Source organism: Mytilus galloprovincialis, chromosome 4 (assembly GCF_965363235.1).
Source record: "Mytilus galloprovincialis chromosome 4, xbMytGall1.hap1.1, whole genome shotgun sequence".
Classification (NCBI taxonomy): Eukaryota; Metazoa; Mollusca; class Bivalvia; order Mytilida; family Mytilidae; genus Mytilus; species Mytilus galloprovincialis.
In genome coordinates, this window is record NC_134841.1 from 52,972,728 (window position 1) to 52,987,541 (window position 14,814).

General features: G+C 33.7%; 13 non-coding genes across 13 annotated transcripts; all 13 read left to right on the forward strand.

Annotated features, from left to right (window-relative positions):
* The first annotated feature begins 425 nt into the window (after window positions 1–425).
* Window positions 426–498, forward strand: Trnar-ucu (transfer RNA arginine (anticodon UCU)). Its single transcript has one exon. It is a non-coding gene; the product is annotated as a tRNA-Arg (tRNA).
* A 1,116-nt stretch (window positions 499–1,614) lies between these two features.
* Window positions 1,615–1,687, forward strand: Trnar-ucu (transfer RNA arginine (anticodon UCU)). Its single transcript has one exon. It is a non-coding gene; the product is annotated as a tRNA-Arg (tRNA).
* Window positions 1,688–2,803: 1,116 nt separating this feature from the next.
* On the forward strand, window positions 2,804–2,876 carry Trnar-ucu (transfer RNA arginine (anticodon UCU)). The gene has a single exon. It is a non-coding gene; the product is annotated as a tRNA-Arg (tRNA).
* Window positions 2,877–3,992: 1,116 nt separating this feature from the next.
* Trnar-ucu (transfer RNA arginine (anticodon UCU)) lies at window positions 3,993–4,065 on the forward strand. The gene has a single exon. It is a non-coding gene; the product is annotated as a tRNA-Arg (tRNA).
* Window positions 4,066–5,181: 1,116 nt separating this feature from the next.
* On the forward strand, window positions 5,182–5,254 carry Trnar-ucu (transfer RNA arginine (anticodon UCU)). Its single transcript has one exon. It is a non-coding gene; the product is annotated as a tRNA-Arg (tRNA).
* Window positions 5,255–6,370: 1,116 nt separating this feature from the next.
* Window positions 6,371–6,443, forward strand: Trnar-ucu (transfer RNA arginine (anticodon UCU)). Its single transcript has one exon. It is a non-coding gene; the product is annotated as a tRNA-Arg (tRNA).
* A 1,116-nt stretch (window positions 6,444–7,559) lies between these two features.
* Trnar-ucu (transfer RNA arginine (anticodon UCU)) lies at window positions 7,560–7,632 on the forward strand. Its single transcript has one exon. It is a non-coding gene; the product is annotated as a tRNA-Arg (tRNA).
* A 1,116-nt stretch (window positions 7,633–8,748) lies between these two features.
* Trnar-ucu (transfer RNA arginine (anticodon UCU)) lies at window positions 8,749–8,821 on the forward strand. Its single transcript has one exon. It is a non-coding gene; the product is annotated as a tRNA-Arg (tRNA).
* A 1,116-nt stretch (window positions 8,822–9,937) lies between these two features.
* Trnar-ucu (transfer RNA arginine (anticodon UCU)) lies at window positions 9,938–10,010 on the forward strand. Its single transcript has one exon. It is a non-coding gene; the product is annotated as a tRNA-Arg (tRNA).
* Window positions 10,011–11,126: 1,116 nt separating this feature from the next.
* Trnar-ucu (transfer RNA arginine (anticodon UCU)) lies at window positions 11,127–11,199 on the forward strand. The gene has a single exon. It is a non-coding gene; the product is annotated as a tRNA-Arg (tRNA).
* Window positions 11,200–12,313: 1,114 nt separating this feature from the next.
* On the forward strand, window positions 12,314–12,386 carry Trnar-ucu (transfer RNA arginine (anticodon UCU)). The gene has a single exon. It is a non-coding gene; the product is annotated as a tRNA-Arg (tRNA).
* A 1,114-nt stretch (window positions 12,387–13,500) lies between these two features.
* On the forward strand, window positions 13,501–13,573 carry Trnar-ucu (transfer RNA arginine (anticodon UCU)). Its single transcript has one exon. It is a non-coding gene; the product is annotated as a tRNA-Arg (tRNA).
* Window positions 13,574–14,687: 1,114 nt separating this feature from the next.
* Trnar-ucu (transfer RNA arginine (anticodon UCU)) lies at window positions 14,688–14,760 on the forward strand. Its single transcript has one exon. It is a non-coding gene; the product is annotated as a tRNA-Arg (tRNA).
* Window positions 14,761–14,814: the final 54 nt, after the last annotated feature.

A 14,814-nucleotide genomic window follows, 5' to 3' on the forward strand; every position in this document is an offset into this window, starting at 1 on the left:
TCCACTCGGGTTTTTTTTTTTTTCAAATACGCCTGAAAAACTATACTGCTTATTTGTTTGTTTGTTATGTAAAATTTGTCGTCTAGATATTTTCAACGATGTGACAAAAAGACCAGCGGCTTTGGTTGGATCGTAAAAGCACATAATTCAGTATACAATATCAGTGACCTTTTAGATACGAAGCGACAATTTGACTATAGATGGTAACATCTATTTAAATGTCATATATATCAAATACAGTGTGGAGAATGTATTCCAGATAACGAACAGTTAACAACATTTCCACTCCTATTCTAATTCCCGTCAACAACAACAAACAAAAAAGTCACCATTCGTTATATAAACATTTGACTAGCTAATATCAATTTTAAGGGTTGCAAAATGCGTTTAAGAATAAATGATATAGTTAACAACATGATATGTATGTCCTCGTAGCGCAGGGGATAGCGCGCCGGACTTCTAATCCGGAGGTCGTGGGTTCGAATCCCACCGAGGATGCAAAACAAAATATTTTTGTTCGTTCCGTCATCACTGTATACATTCACTTAGCTTCATTCTCCGTCTTTAAAATTGATCAAATGTCAATTTTCGATCATATTAAACATGTTATTAAAGAGATGTGAATATTTTTCCACTCGAGAATTTTTTTCAAATACGCCTAAAAAACAATGCTGCTTATTTGTTTTGATTGGAAAATTTGTCGTCTACATGTTTTCAATGAAACGACAAAAAAAATCAGCGAATATGGTTGGATTGTAAAAGTACATAAGTATACAATCTCACTTGAGTACCTTTTAGATACCTAGCGATAACTTGTTACATGTCATATATCGAATACAAAAAATACAAAATGGTGAATATATTCTAGGTAACGAACGTTTAATAACACACACAAAAAAAGCATCACTATTCATCATTATATAAACATTTCACTATGGCTTAACTCAAATTTAAGGGTTGTTTTAGAATAAATGATATAGTTGACAACTTGATAGGGATGTCCGCGTAGTGCAAGGGATAACGCGCTGGACTTTTAAGCCAGAGGTCGTCGGTTCGAATCCCACCGAGGATGCAAAACATAGATACTTTTTGTTCTTTCTGTCATCACTGTATGCTACTAACTACATTGTCCTTCTTCAAAATTGATCAAATTCAAATTTTCGACCACACAAAAGAGGTGAATTGTTTTTCCACTCGGGTTTTTTTTTTTTTCAAATACGCCTGAAAAACTATACTGCTTATTTGTTTGTTTGTTATGTAAAATTTGTCGTCTAGATATTTTCAACGATGTGACAAAAAGACCAGCGGCTTTGGTTGGATCGTAAAAGCACATAATTCAGTATACAATATCAGTGACCTTTTAGATACGAAGCGACAATTTGACTATAGATGGTAACATCTATTTAAATGTCATATATATCAAATACAGTGTGGAGAATGTATTCCAGATAACGAACAGTTAACAACATTTCCACTCCTATTCTAATTCCCGTCAACAACAACAAACAAAAAAGTCACCATTCGTTATATAAACATTTGACTAGCTAATATCAATTTTAAGGGTTGCAAAATGCGTTTAAGAATAAATGATATAGTTAACAACATGATATGTATGTCCTCGTAGCGCAGGGGATAGCGCGCCGGACTTCTAATCCGGAGGTCGTGGGTTCGAATCCCACCGAGGATGCAAAACAAAATATTTTTGTTCGTTCCGTCATCACTGTATACATTCACTTAGCTTCATTCTCCGTCTTTAAAATTGATCAAATGTCAATTTTCGATCATATTAAACATGTTATTAAAGAGATGTGAATATTTTTCCACTCGAGAATTTTTTTCAAATACGCCTAAAAAACAATGCTGCTTATTTGTTTTGATTGTAAAATTTGTCGTCTACATGTTTTCAATGAAACGACAAAAAAAATCAGCGAATATGGTTGGATTGTAAAAGTACATAAGTATACAATCTCACTTGAGTACCTTTTAGATACCTAGCGATAACTTGTTACATGTCATATATCGAATACAAAAAATACAAAATGGTGAATATATTCTAGGTAACGAACGTTTAATAACACACACAAAAAAAGCATCACTATTCATCATTATATAAACATTTCACTATGGCTTAACTCAAATTTAAGGGTTGTTTTAGAATAAATGATATAGTTGACAACTTGATAGGGATGTCCGCGTAGTGCAAGGGATAACGCGCTGGACTTTTAAGCCAGAGGTCGTCGGTTCGAATCCCACCGAGGATGCAAAACATAGATACTTTTTGTTCTTTCTGTCATCACTGTATGCTACTAACTACATTGTCCTTCTTCAAAATTGATCAAATTCAAATTTTCGACCACACAAAAGAGGTGAATTGTTTTTCCACTCGGGTTTTTTTTTTTTTCAAATACGCCTGAAAAACTATACTGCTTATTTGTTTGTTTGTTATGTAAAATTTGTCGTCTAGATATTTTCAACGATGTGACAAAAAGACCAGCGGCTTTGGTTGGATCGTAAAAGCACATAATTCAGTATACAATATCAGTGACCTTTTAGATACGAAGCGACAATTTGACTATAGATGGTAACATCTATTTAAATGTCATATATATCAAATACAGTGTGGAGAATGTATTCCAGATAACGAACAGTTAACAACATTTCCACTCCTATTCTAATTCCCGTCAACAACAACAAACAAAAAAGTCACCATTCGTTATATAAACATTTGACTAGCTAATATCAATTTTAAGGGTTGCAAAATGCGTTTAAGAATAAATGATATAGTTAACAACATGATATGTATGTCCTCGTAGCGCAGGGGATAGCGCGCCGGACTTCTAATCCGGAGGTCGTGGGTTCGAATCCCACCGAGGATGCAAAACAAAATATTTTTGTTCGTTCCGTCATCACTGTATACATTCACTTAGCTTCATTCTCCGTCTTTAAAATTGATCAAATGTCAATTTTCGATCATATTAAACATGTTATTAAAGAGATGTGAATATTTTTCCACTCGAGAATTTTTTTCAAATACGCCTAAAAAACAATGCTGCTTATTTGTTTTGATTGGAAAATTTGTCGTCTACATGTTTTCAATGAAACGACAAAAAAAATCAGCGAATATGGTTGGATTGTAAAAGTACATAAGTATACAATCTCACTTGAGTACCTTTTAGATACCTAGCGATAACTTGTTACATGTCATATATCGAATACAAAAAATACAAAATGGTGAATATATTCTAGGTAACGAACGTTTAATAACACACACAAAAAAAGCATCACTATTCATCATTATATAAACATTTCACTATGGCTTAACTCAAATTTAAGGGTTGTTTTAGAATAAATGATATAGTTGACAACTTGATAGGGATGTCCGCGTAGTGCAAGGGATAACGCGCTGGACTTTTAAGCCAGAGGTCGTCGGTTCGAATCCCACCGAGGATGCAAAACATAGATACTTTTTGTTCTTTCTGTCATCACTGTATGCTACTAACTACATTGTCCTTCTTCAAAATTGATCAAATTCAAATTTTCGACCACACAAAAGAGGTGAATTGTTTTTCCACTCGGGTTTTTTTTTTTTTCAAATACGCCTGAAAAACTATACTGCTTATTTGTTTGTTTGTTATGTAAAATTTGTCGTCTAGATATTTTCAACGATGTGACAAAAAGACCAGCGGCTTTGGTTGGATCGTAAAAGCACATAATTCAGTATACAATATCAGTGACCTTTTAGATACGAAGCGACAATTTGACTATAGATGGTAACATCTATTTAAATGTCATATATATCAAATACAGTGTGGAGAATGTATTCCAGATAACGAACAGTTAACAACATTTCCACTCCTATTCTAATTCCCGTCAACAACAACAAACAAAAAAGTCACCATTCGTTATATAAACATTTGACTAGCTAATATCAATTTTAAGGGTTGCAAAATGCGTTTAAGAATAAATGATATAGTTAACAACATGATATGTATGTCCTCGTAGCGCAGGGGATAGCGCGCCGGACTTCTAATCCGGAGGTCGTGGGTTCGAATCCCACCGAGGATGCAAAACAAAATATTTTTGTTCGTTCCGTCATCACTGTATACATTCACTTAGCTTCATTCTCCGTCTTTAAAATTGATCAAATGTCAATTTTCGATCATATTAAACATGTTATTAAAGAGATGTGAATATTTTTCCACTCGAGAATTTTTTTCAAATACGCCTAAAAAACAATGCTGCTTATTTGTTTTGATTGGAAAATTTGTCGTCTACATGTTTTCAATGAAACGACAAAAAAAATCAGCGAATATGGTTGGATTGTAAAAGTACATAAGTATACAATCTCACTTGAGTACCTTTTAGATACCTAGCGATAACTTGTTACATGTCATATATCGAATACAAAAAATACAAAATGGTGAATATATTCTAGGTAACGAACGTTTAATAACACACACAAAAAAAGCATCACTATTCATCATTATATAAACATTTCACTATGGCTTAACTCAAATTTAAGGGTTGTTTTAGAATAAATGATATAGTTGACAACTTGATAGGGATGTCCGCGTAGTGCAAGGGATAACGCGCTGGACTTTTAAGCCAGAGGTCGTCGGTTCGAATCCCACCGAGGATGCAAAACATAGATACTTTTTGTTCTTTCTGTCATCACTGTATGCTACTAACTACATTGTCCTTCTTCAAAATTGATCAAATTCAAATTTTCGACCACACAAAAGAGGTGAATTGTTTTTCCACTCGGGTTTTTTTTTTTTTCAAATACGCCTGAAAAACTATACTGCTTATTTGTTTGTTTGTTATGTAAAATTTGTCGTCTAGATATTTTCAACGATGTGACAAAAAGACCAGCGGCTTTGGTTGGATCGTAAAAGCACATAATTCAGTATACAATATCAGTGACCTTTTAGATACGAAGCGACAATTTGACTATAGATGGTAACATCTATTTAAATGTCATATATATCAAATACAGTGTGGAGAATGTATTCCAGATAACGAACAGTTAACAACATTTCCACTCCTATTCTAATTCCCGTCAACAACAACAAACAAAAAAGTCACCATTCGTTATATAAACATTTGACTAGCTAATATCAATTTTAAGGGTTGCAAAATGCGTTTAAGAATAAATGATATAGTTAACAACATGATATGTATGTCCTCGTAGCGCAGGGGATAGCGCGCCAAACTTCTAATCCGGAGGTCGTGGGTTCGAATCCCACCGAGGATGCAAAACAAAATATTTTTGTTCGTTCCGTCATCACTGTATACATTCACTTAGCTTCATTCTCCGTCTTTAAAATTGATCAAATGTCAATTTTCGATCATATTAAACATGTTATTAAAGAGATGTGAATATTTTTCCACTCGAGAATTTTTTTCAAATACGCCTAAAAAACAATGCTGCTTATTTGTTTTGATTGGAAAATTTGTCGTCTACATGTTTTCAATGAAACGACAAAAAAAATCAGCGAATATGGTTGGATTGTAAAAGTACATAAGTATACAATCTCACTTGAGTACCTTTTAGATACCTAGCGATAACTTGTTACATGTCATATATCGAATACAAAAAATACAAAATGGTGAATATATTCTAGGTAACGAACGTTTAATAACACACACAAAAAAAGCATCACTATTCATCATTATATAAACATTTCACTATGGCTTAACTCAAATTTAAGGGTTGTTTTAGAATAAATGATATAGTTGACAACTTGATAGGGATGTCCGCGTAGTGCAAGGGATAACGCGCTGGACTTTTAAGCCAGAGGTCGTCGGTTCGAATCCCACCGAGGATGCAAAACATAGATACTTTTTGTTCTTTCTGTCATCACTGTATGCTACTAACTACATTGTCCTTCTTCAAAATTGATCAAATTCAAATTTTCGACCACACAAAAGAGGTGAATTGTTTTTCCACTCGGGTTTTTTTTTTTTTCAAATACGCCTGAAAAACTATACTGCTTATTTGTTTGTTTGTTATGTAAAATTTGTCGTCTAGATATTTTCAACGATGTGACAAAAAGACCAGCGGCTTTGGTTGGATCGTAAAAGCACATAATTCAGTATACAATATCAGTGACCTTTTAGATACGAAGCGACAATTTGACTATAGATGGTAACATCTATTTAAATGTCATATATATCAAATACAGTGTGGAGAATGTATTCCAGATAACGAACAGTTAACAACATTTCCACTCCTATTCTAATTCCCGTCAACAACAACAAACAAAAAAGTCACCATTCGTTATATAAACATTTGACTAGCTAATATCAATTTTAAGGGTTGCAAAATGCGTTTAAGAATAAATGATATAGTTAACAACATGATATGTATGTCCTCGTAGCGCAGGGGATAGCGCGCCGGACTTCTAATCCGGAGGTCGTGGGTTCGAATCCCACCGAGGATGCAAAACAAAATATTTTTGTTCGTTCCGTCATCACTGTATACATTCACTTAGCTTCATTCTCCGTCTTTAAAATTGATCAAATGTCAATTTTCGATCATATTAAACATGTTATTAAAGAGATGTGAATATTTTTCCACTCGAGAATTTTTTTCAAATACGCCTAAAAAACAATGCTGCTTATTTGTTTTGATTGGAAAATTTGTCGTCTACATGTTTTCAATGAAACGACAAAAAAAATCAGCGAATATGGTTGGATTGTAAAAGTACATAAGTATACAATCTCACTTGAGTACCTTTTAGATACCTAGCGATAACTTGTTACATGTCATATATCGAATACAAAAAATACAAAATGGTGAATATATTCTAGGTAACGAACGTTTAATAACACACACAAAAAAAGCATCACTATTCATCATTATATAAACATTTCACTATGGCTTAACTCAAATTTAAGGGTTGTTTTAGAATAAATGATATAGTTGACAACTTGATAGGGATGTCCGCGTAGTGCAAGGGATAACGCGCTGGACTTTTAAGCCAGAGGTCGTCGGTTCGAATCCCACCGAGGATGCAAAACATAGATACTTTTTGTTCTTTCTGTCATCACTGTATGCTACTAACTACATTGTCCTTCTTCAAAATTGATCAAATTCAAATTTTCGACCACACAAAAGAGGTGAATTGTTTTTCCACTCGGGTTTTTTTTTTTTTCAAATACGCCTGAAAAACTATACTGCTTATTTGTTTGTTTGTTATGTAAAATTTGTCGTCTAGATATTTTCAACGATGTGACAAAAAGACCAGCGGCTTTGGTTGGATCGTAAAAGCACATAATTCAGTATACAATATCAGTGACCTTTTAGATACGAAGCGACAATTTGACTATAGATGGTAACATCTATTTAAATGTCATATATATCAAATACAGTGTGGAGAATGTATTCCAGATAACGAACAGTTAACAACATTTCCACTCCTATTCTAATTCCCGTCAACAACAACAAACAAAAAAGTCACCATTCGTTATATAAACATTTGACTAGCTAATATCAATTTTAAGGGTTGCAAAATGCGTTTAAGAATAAATGATATAGTTAACAACATGATATGTATGTCCTCGTAGCGCAGGGGATAGCGCGCCGGACTTCTAATCCGGAGGTCGTGGGTTCGAATCCCACCGAGGATGCAAAACAAAATATTTTTGTTCGTTCCGTCATCACTGTATACATTCACTTAGCTTCATTCTCCGTCTTTAAAATTGATCAAATGTCAATTTTCGATCATATTAAACATGTTATTAAAGAGATGTGAATATTTTTCCACTCGAGAATTTTTTTCAAATACGCCTAAAAAACAATGCTGCTTATTTGTTTTGATTGGAAAATTTGTCGTCTACATGTTTTCAATGAAACGACAAAAAAAATCAGCGAATATGGTTGGATTGTAAAAGTACATAAGTATACAATCTCACTTGAGTACCTTTTAGATACCTAGCGATAACTTGTTACATGTCATATATCGAATACAAAAAATACAAAATGGTGAATATATTCTAGGTAACGAACGTTTAATAACACACACAAAAAAAGCATCACTATTCATCATTATATAAACATTTCACTATGGCTTAACTCAAATTTAAGGGTTGTTTTAGAATAAATGATATAGTTGACAACTTGATAGGGATGTCCGCGTAGTGCAAGGGATAACGCGCTGGACTTTTAAGCCAGAGGTCGTCGGTTCGAATCCCACCGAGGATGCAAAACATAGATACTTTTTGTTCTTTCTGTCATCACTGTATGCTACTAACTACATTGTCCTTCTTCAAAATTGATCAAATTCAAATTTTCGACCACACAAAAGAGGTGAATTGTTTTTCCACTCGGGTTTTTTTTTTTTTCAAATACGCCTGAAAAACTATACTGCTTATTTGTTTGTTTGTTATGTAAAATTTGTCGTCTAGATATTTTCAACGATGTGACAAAAAGACCAGCGGCTTTGGTTGGATCGTAAAAGCACATAATTCAGTATACAATATCAGTGACCTTTTAGATACGAAGCGACAATTTGACTATAGATGGTAACATCTATTTAAATGTCATATATATCAAATACAGTGTGGAGAATGTATTCCAGATAACGAACAGTTAACAACATTTCCACTCCTATTCTAATTCCCGTCAACAACAACAAACAAAAAAGTCACCATTCGTTATATAAACATTTGACTAGCTAATATCAATTTTAAGGGTTGCAAAATGCGTTTAAGAATAAATGATATAGTTAACAACATGATATGTATGTCCTCGTAGCGCAGGGGATAGCGCGCCGGACTTCTAATCCGGAGGTCGTGGGTTCGAATCCCACCGAGGATGCAAAACAAAATATTTTTGTTCGTTCCGTCATCACTGTATACATTCACTTAGCTTCATTCTCCGTCTTTAAAATTGATCAAATGTCAATTTTCGATCATATTAAACATGTTATTAAAGAGATGTGAATATTTTTCCACTCGAGAATTTTTTTCAAATACGCCTAAAAAACAATGCTGCTTATTTGTTTTGATTGGAAAATTTGTCGTCTACATGTTTTCAATGAAACGACAAAAAAAATCAGCGAATATGGTTGGATTGTAAAAGTACATAAGTATACAATCTCACTTGAGTACCTTTTAGATACCTAGCGATAACTTGTTACATGTCATATATCGAATACAAAAAATACAAAATGGTGAATATATTCTAGGTAACGAACGTTTAATAACACACACAAAAAAAGCATCACTATTCATCATTATATAAACATTTCACTATGGCTTAACTCAAATTTAAGGGTTGTTTTAGAATAAATGATATAGTTGACAACTTGATAGGGATGTCCGCGTAGTGCAAGGGATAACGCGCTGGACTTTTAAGCCAGAGGTCGTCGGTTCGAATCCCACCGAGGATGCAAAACATAGATACTTTTTGTTCTTTCTGTCATCACTGTATGCTACTAACTACATTGTCCTTCTTCAAAATTGATCAAATTCAAATTTTCGACCACACAAAAGAGGTGAATTGTTTTTCCACTCGGGTTTTTTTTTTTTTCAAATACGCCTGAAAAACTATACTGCTTATTTGTTTGTTTGTTATGTAAAATTTGTCGTCTAGATATTTTCAACGATGTGACAAAAAGACCAGCGGCTTTGGTTGGATCGTAAAAGCACATAATTCAGTATACAATATCAGTGACCTTTTAGATACGAAGCGACAATTTGACTATAGATGGTAACATCTATTTAAATGTCATATATATCAAATACAGTGTGGAGAATGTATTCCAGATAACGAACAGTTAACAACATTTCCACTCCTATTCTAATTCCCGTCAACAACAACAAACAAAAAAGTCACCATTCGTTATATAAACATTTGACTAGCTAATATCAATTTTAAGGGTTGCAAAATGCGTTTAAGAATAAATGATATAGTTAACAACATGATATGTATGTCCTCGTAGCGCAGGGGATAGCGCGCCGGACTTCTAATCCGGAGGTCGTGGGTTCGAATCCCACCGAGGATGCAAAACAAAATATTTTTGTTCGTTCCGTCATCACTGTATACATTCACTTAGCTTCATTCTCCGTCTTTAAAATTGATCAAATGTCAATTTTCGATCATATTAAACATGTTATTAAAGAGATGTGAATATTTTTCCACTCGAGAATTTTTTTCAAATACGCCTAAAAAACAATGCTGCTTATTTGTTTTGATTGGAAAATTTGTCGTCTACATGTTTTCAATGAAACGACAAAAAAAATCAGCGAATATGGTTGGATTGTAAAAGTACATAAGTATACAATCTCACTTGAGTACCTTTTAGATACCTAGCGATAACTTGTTACATGTCATATATCGAATACAAAAAATACAAAATGGTGAATATATTCTAGGTAACGAACGTTTAATAACACACACAAAAAAAGCATCACTATTCATCATTATATAAACATTTCACTATGGCTTAACTCAAATTTAAGGGTTGTTTTAGAATAAATGATATAGTTGACAACTTGATAGGGATGTCCGCGTAGTGCAAGGGATAACGCGCTGGACTTTTAAGCCAGAGGTCGTCGGTTCGAATCCCACCGAGGATGCAAAACATAGATACTTTTTGTTCTTTCTGTCATCACTGTATGCTACTAACTACATTGTCCTTCTTCAAAATTGATCAAATTCAAATTTTCGACCACACAAAAGAGGTGAATTGTTTTTCCACTCGGGTTTTTTTTTTTTTCAAATACGCCTGAAAAACTATACTGCTTATTTGTTTGTTTGTTATGTAAAATTTGTCGTCTAGATATTTTCAACGATGTGACAAAAAGACCAGCGGCTTTGGTTGGATCGTAAAAGCACATAATTCAGTATACAATATCAGTGACCTTTTAGATACGAAGCGACAATTTGACTATAGATGGTAACATCTATTTAAATGTCATATATATCAAATACAGTGTGGAGAATGTATTCCAGATAACGAACAGTTAACAACATTTCCACTCCTATTCTAATTCCCGTCAACAACAACAAACAAAAAAGTCACCATTCGTTATATAAACATTTGACTAGCTAATATCAATTTTAAGGGTTGCAAAATGCGTTTAAGAATAAATGATATAGTTAACAACATGATATGTATGTCCTCGTAGCGCAGGGGATAGCGCGCCGGACTTCTAATCCGGAGGTCGTGGGTTCGAATCCCACCGAGGATGCAAAACAAAATATTTTTGTTCGTTCCGTCATCACTGTATACATTCACTTAGCTTCATTCTCCGTCTTTAAAATTGATCAAATGTCAATTTTCGATCATATTAAACATGTTATTAAAGAGATGTGAATATTTTTCCACTCGAGAATTTTTTTCAAATACGCCTAAAAAACAATGCTGCTTATTTGTTTTGATTGGAAAATTTGTCGTCTACATGTTTTCAATGAAACGACAAAAAAAATCAGCGAATATGGTTGGATTGTAAAAGTACATAAGTATACAATCTCACTTGAGTACCTTTTAGATACCTAGCGATAACTTGTTACATGTCATATATCGAATACAAAAAATACAAAATGGTGAATATATTCTAGGTAACGAACGTTTAATAACACACACAAAAAAAGCATCACTATTCATCATTATATAAACATTTCACTATGGCTTAACTCAAATTTAAGGGTTGTTTTAGAATAAATGATATAGTTGACAACTTGATAGGGATGTCCGCGTAGTGCAAGGGATAACGCGCTGGACTTTTAAGCCAGAGGTCGTCGGTTCGAATCCCACCGAGGATGCAAAACATAGATACTTTTTGTTCTTTCTGTCATCACTGTATGCTACTAACTACATTGTCCTTCTTCAAAATTGATCAAATTCAAATTTTCGACCACACAAAAGAGGTGAATTGTTTTTCCACTCGGGTTTTTTTTTTTCAAATACGCCTGAAAAACTATACTGCTTATTTGTTTGTTTGTTATGTAAAATTTGTCGTCTAGATATTTTCAACGATGTGACAAAAAGACCAGCGGCTTTGGTTGGATCGTAAAAGCACATAATTCAGTATACAATATCAGTGACCTTTTAGATACGAAGCGACAATTTGACTATAGATGGTAACATCTATTTAAATGTCATATATATCAAATACAGTGTGGAGAATGTATTCCAGATAACGAACAGTTAACAACATTTCCACTCCTATTCTAATTCCCGTCAACAACAACAAACAAAAAAGTCACCATTCGTTATATAAACATTTGACTAGCTAATATCAATTTTAAGGGTTGCAAAATGCGTTTAAGAATAAATGATATAGTTAACAACATGATATGTATGTCCTCGTAGCGCAGGGGATAGCGCGCCGGACTTCTAATCCGGAGGTCGTGGGTTCGAATCCCACCGAGGATGCAAAACAAAATATTTTTGTTCGTTCCGTCATCACTGTATACATTCACTTAGCTTCATTCTCCGTCTTTAAAATTGATCAAATGTCAATTTTCGATCATATTAAACATGTTATTAAAGAGATGTGAATATTTTTCCACTCGAGAATTTTTTTCAAATACGCCTAAAAAACAATGCTGCTTATTTGTTTTGATTGTAAAATTTGTCGTCTACATGTTTTCAATGAAACGACAAAAAAAATCAGCGAATATGGTTGGATTGTAAAAGTACATAAGTATACAATCTCACTTGAGTACCTTTTAGATACCTAGCGATAACTTGTTACATGTCATATATCGAATACAAAAAATACAAAATGGTGAATATATTCTAGGTAACGAACGTTTAATAACACACACAAAAAAAGCATCACTATTCATCATTATATAAACATTTCACTATGGCTTAACTCAAATTTAAGGGTTGTTTTAGAATAAATGATATAGTTGACAACTTGATAGGGATGTCCGCGTAGTGCAAGGGATAACGCGCTGGACTTTTAAGCCAGAGGTCGTCGGTTCGAATCCCACCGAGGATGCAAAACATAGATACTTTTTGTTCTTTCTGTCATCACTGTATGCTACTAACTACATTGTCCTTCTTCAAAATTGATCAAATTCAAATTTTCGACCACACAAAAGAGGTGAATTGTTTTTCCACTCGGGTTTTTTTTTTTCAAATACGCCTGAAAAACTATACTGCTTATTTGTTTGTTTGTTATGTAAAATTTGTCGTCTAGATATTTTCAACGATGTGACAAAAAGACCAGCGGCTTTGGTTGGATCGTAAAAGCACATAATTCAGTATACAATATCAGTGACCTTTTAGATACGAAGCGACAATTTGACTATAGATGGTAACATCTATTTAAATGTCATATATATCAAATACAGTGTGGAGAATGTATTCCAGATAACGAACAGTTAACAACATTTCCACTCCTATTCTAATTCCCGTCAACAACAACAAACAAAAAAGTCACCATTCGTTATATAAACATTTGACTAGCTAATATCAATTTTAAGGGTTGCAAAATGCGTTTAAGAATAAATGATATAGTTAACAACATGATATGTATGTCCTCGTAGCGCAGGGGATAGCGCGCCGGACTTCTAATCCGGAGGTCGTGGGTTCGAATCCCACCGAGGATGCAAAACAAAATATTTTTGTTCGTTCCGTCATCACTGTATACATTCACTTAGCTTCATTCTCCGTCTTTAAAATTGATCAAATGTCAATTTTCGATCATATTAAACATGTTATTAAAGAGATGTGAATATTTTTCCACTCGAGAATTTTTTTCAAATACGCCTAAAAAACAATGCTGCTTATTTGTTTTGATTGGAAAATTTGTCGTCTACATGTTTTCAATGAAACGACAAAAAAAATCAGCGAATATGGTTGGATTGTAAAAGTACATAAGTATACAATCTCACTTGAGTACCTTTTAGATACCTAGCGATAACTTGTTACATGTCATATATCGAATACAAAAAATACAAAATGGTGAATATATTCTAGGTAACGAACGTTTAATAACACACACAAAAAAAGCATCACTATTCATCATTATATAAACATTTCACTATGGCTTAACTCAAATTTAAGGGTTGTTTTAGAATAAATGATATAGTTGACAACTTGATAGGGATGTCCGCGTAGTGCAAGGGATAACGCGCTGGACTTTTAAGCCAGAGGTCGTCGGTTCGAATCCCACCGAGGATGCAAAACATAGATACTTTTTGTTCTTTCTGTCATCACTGTATGCTACTAACTACATTGTCCTTCTTCAAAATTGATCAAATTCAAATTTTCGACCACACAAAAGAGGTGAATTGTTTTTCCACTCGGGTTTTTTTTTTTCAAATACGCCTGAAAAACTATACTGCTTATTTGTTTGTTTGTTATGTAAAATTTGTCGTCTAGATATTTTCAACGATGTGACAAAAAGACCAGCGGCTTTGGTTGGATCGTAAAAGCACATAATTCAGTATACAATATCAGTGACCTTTTAGATACGAAGCGACAATTTGACTATAGATGGTAACATCTATTTAAATGTCATATATATCAAATACAGTGTGGAGAATGTATTCCAGATAACGAACAGTTAACAACATTTCCACTCCTATTCTAATTCCCGTCAACAACAACAAACAAAAAAGTCACCATTCGTTATATAAACATTTGATTAGCTAATATCAATTTTAAGGGTTGCAAAATGCGTTTAAGAATAAATGATATAGTTAACAACATGATATGTATGTCCTCGTAGCGCAGGGGATAGCGCGCCGGACTTCTAATCCGGAGGTCGTGGGTTCGAATCCCACCGAGGATGCAAAACAAAATATTTTTGTTCGTTCCGTCATCACTGTATACATTCACTTAGCTT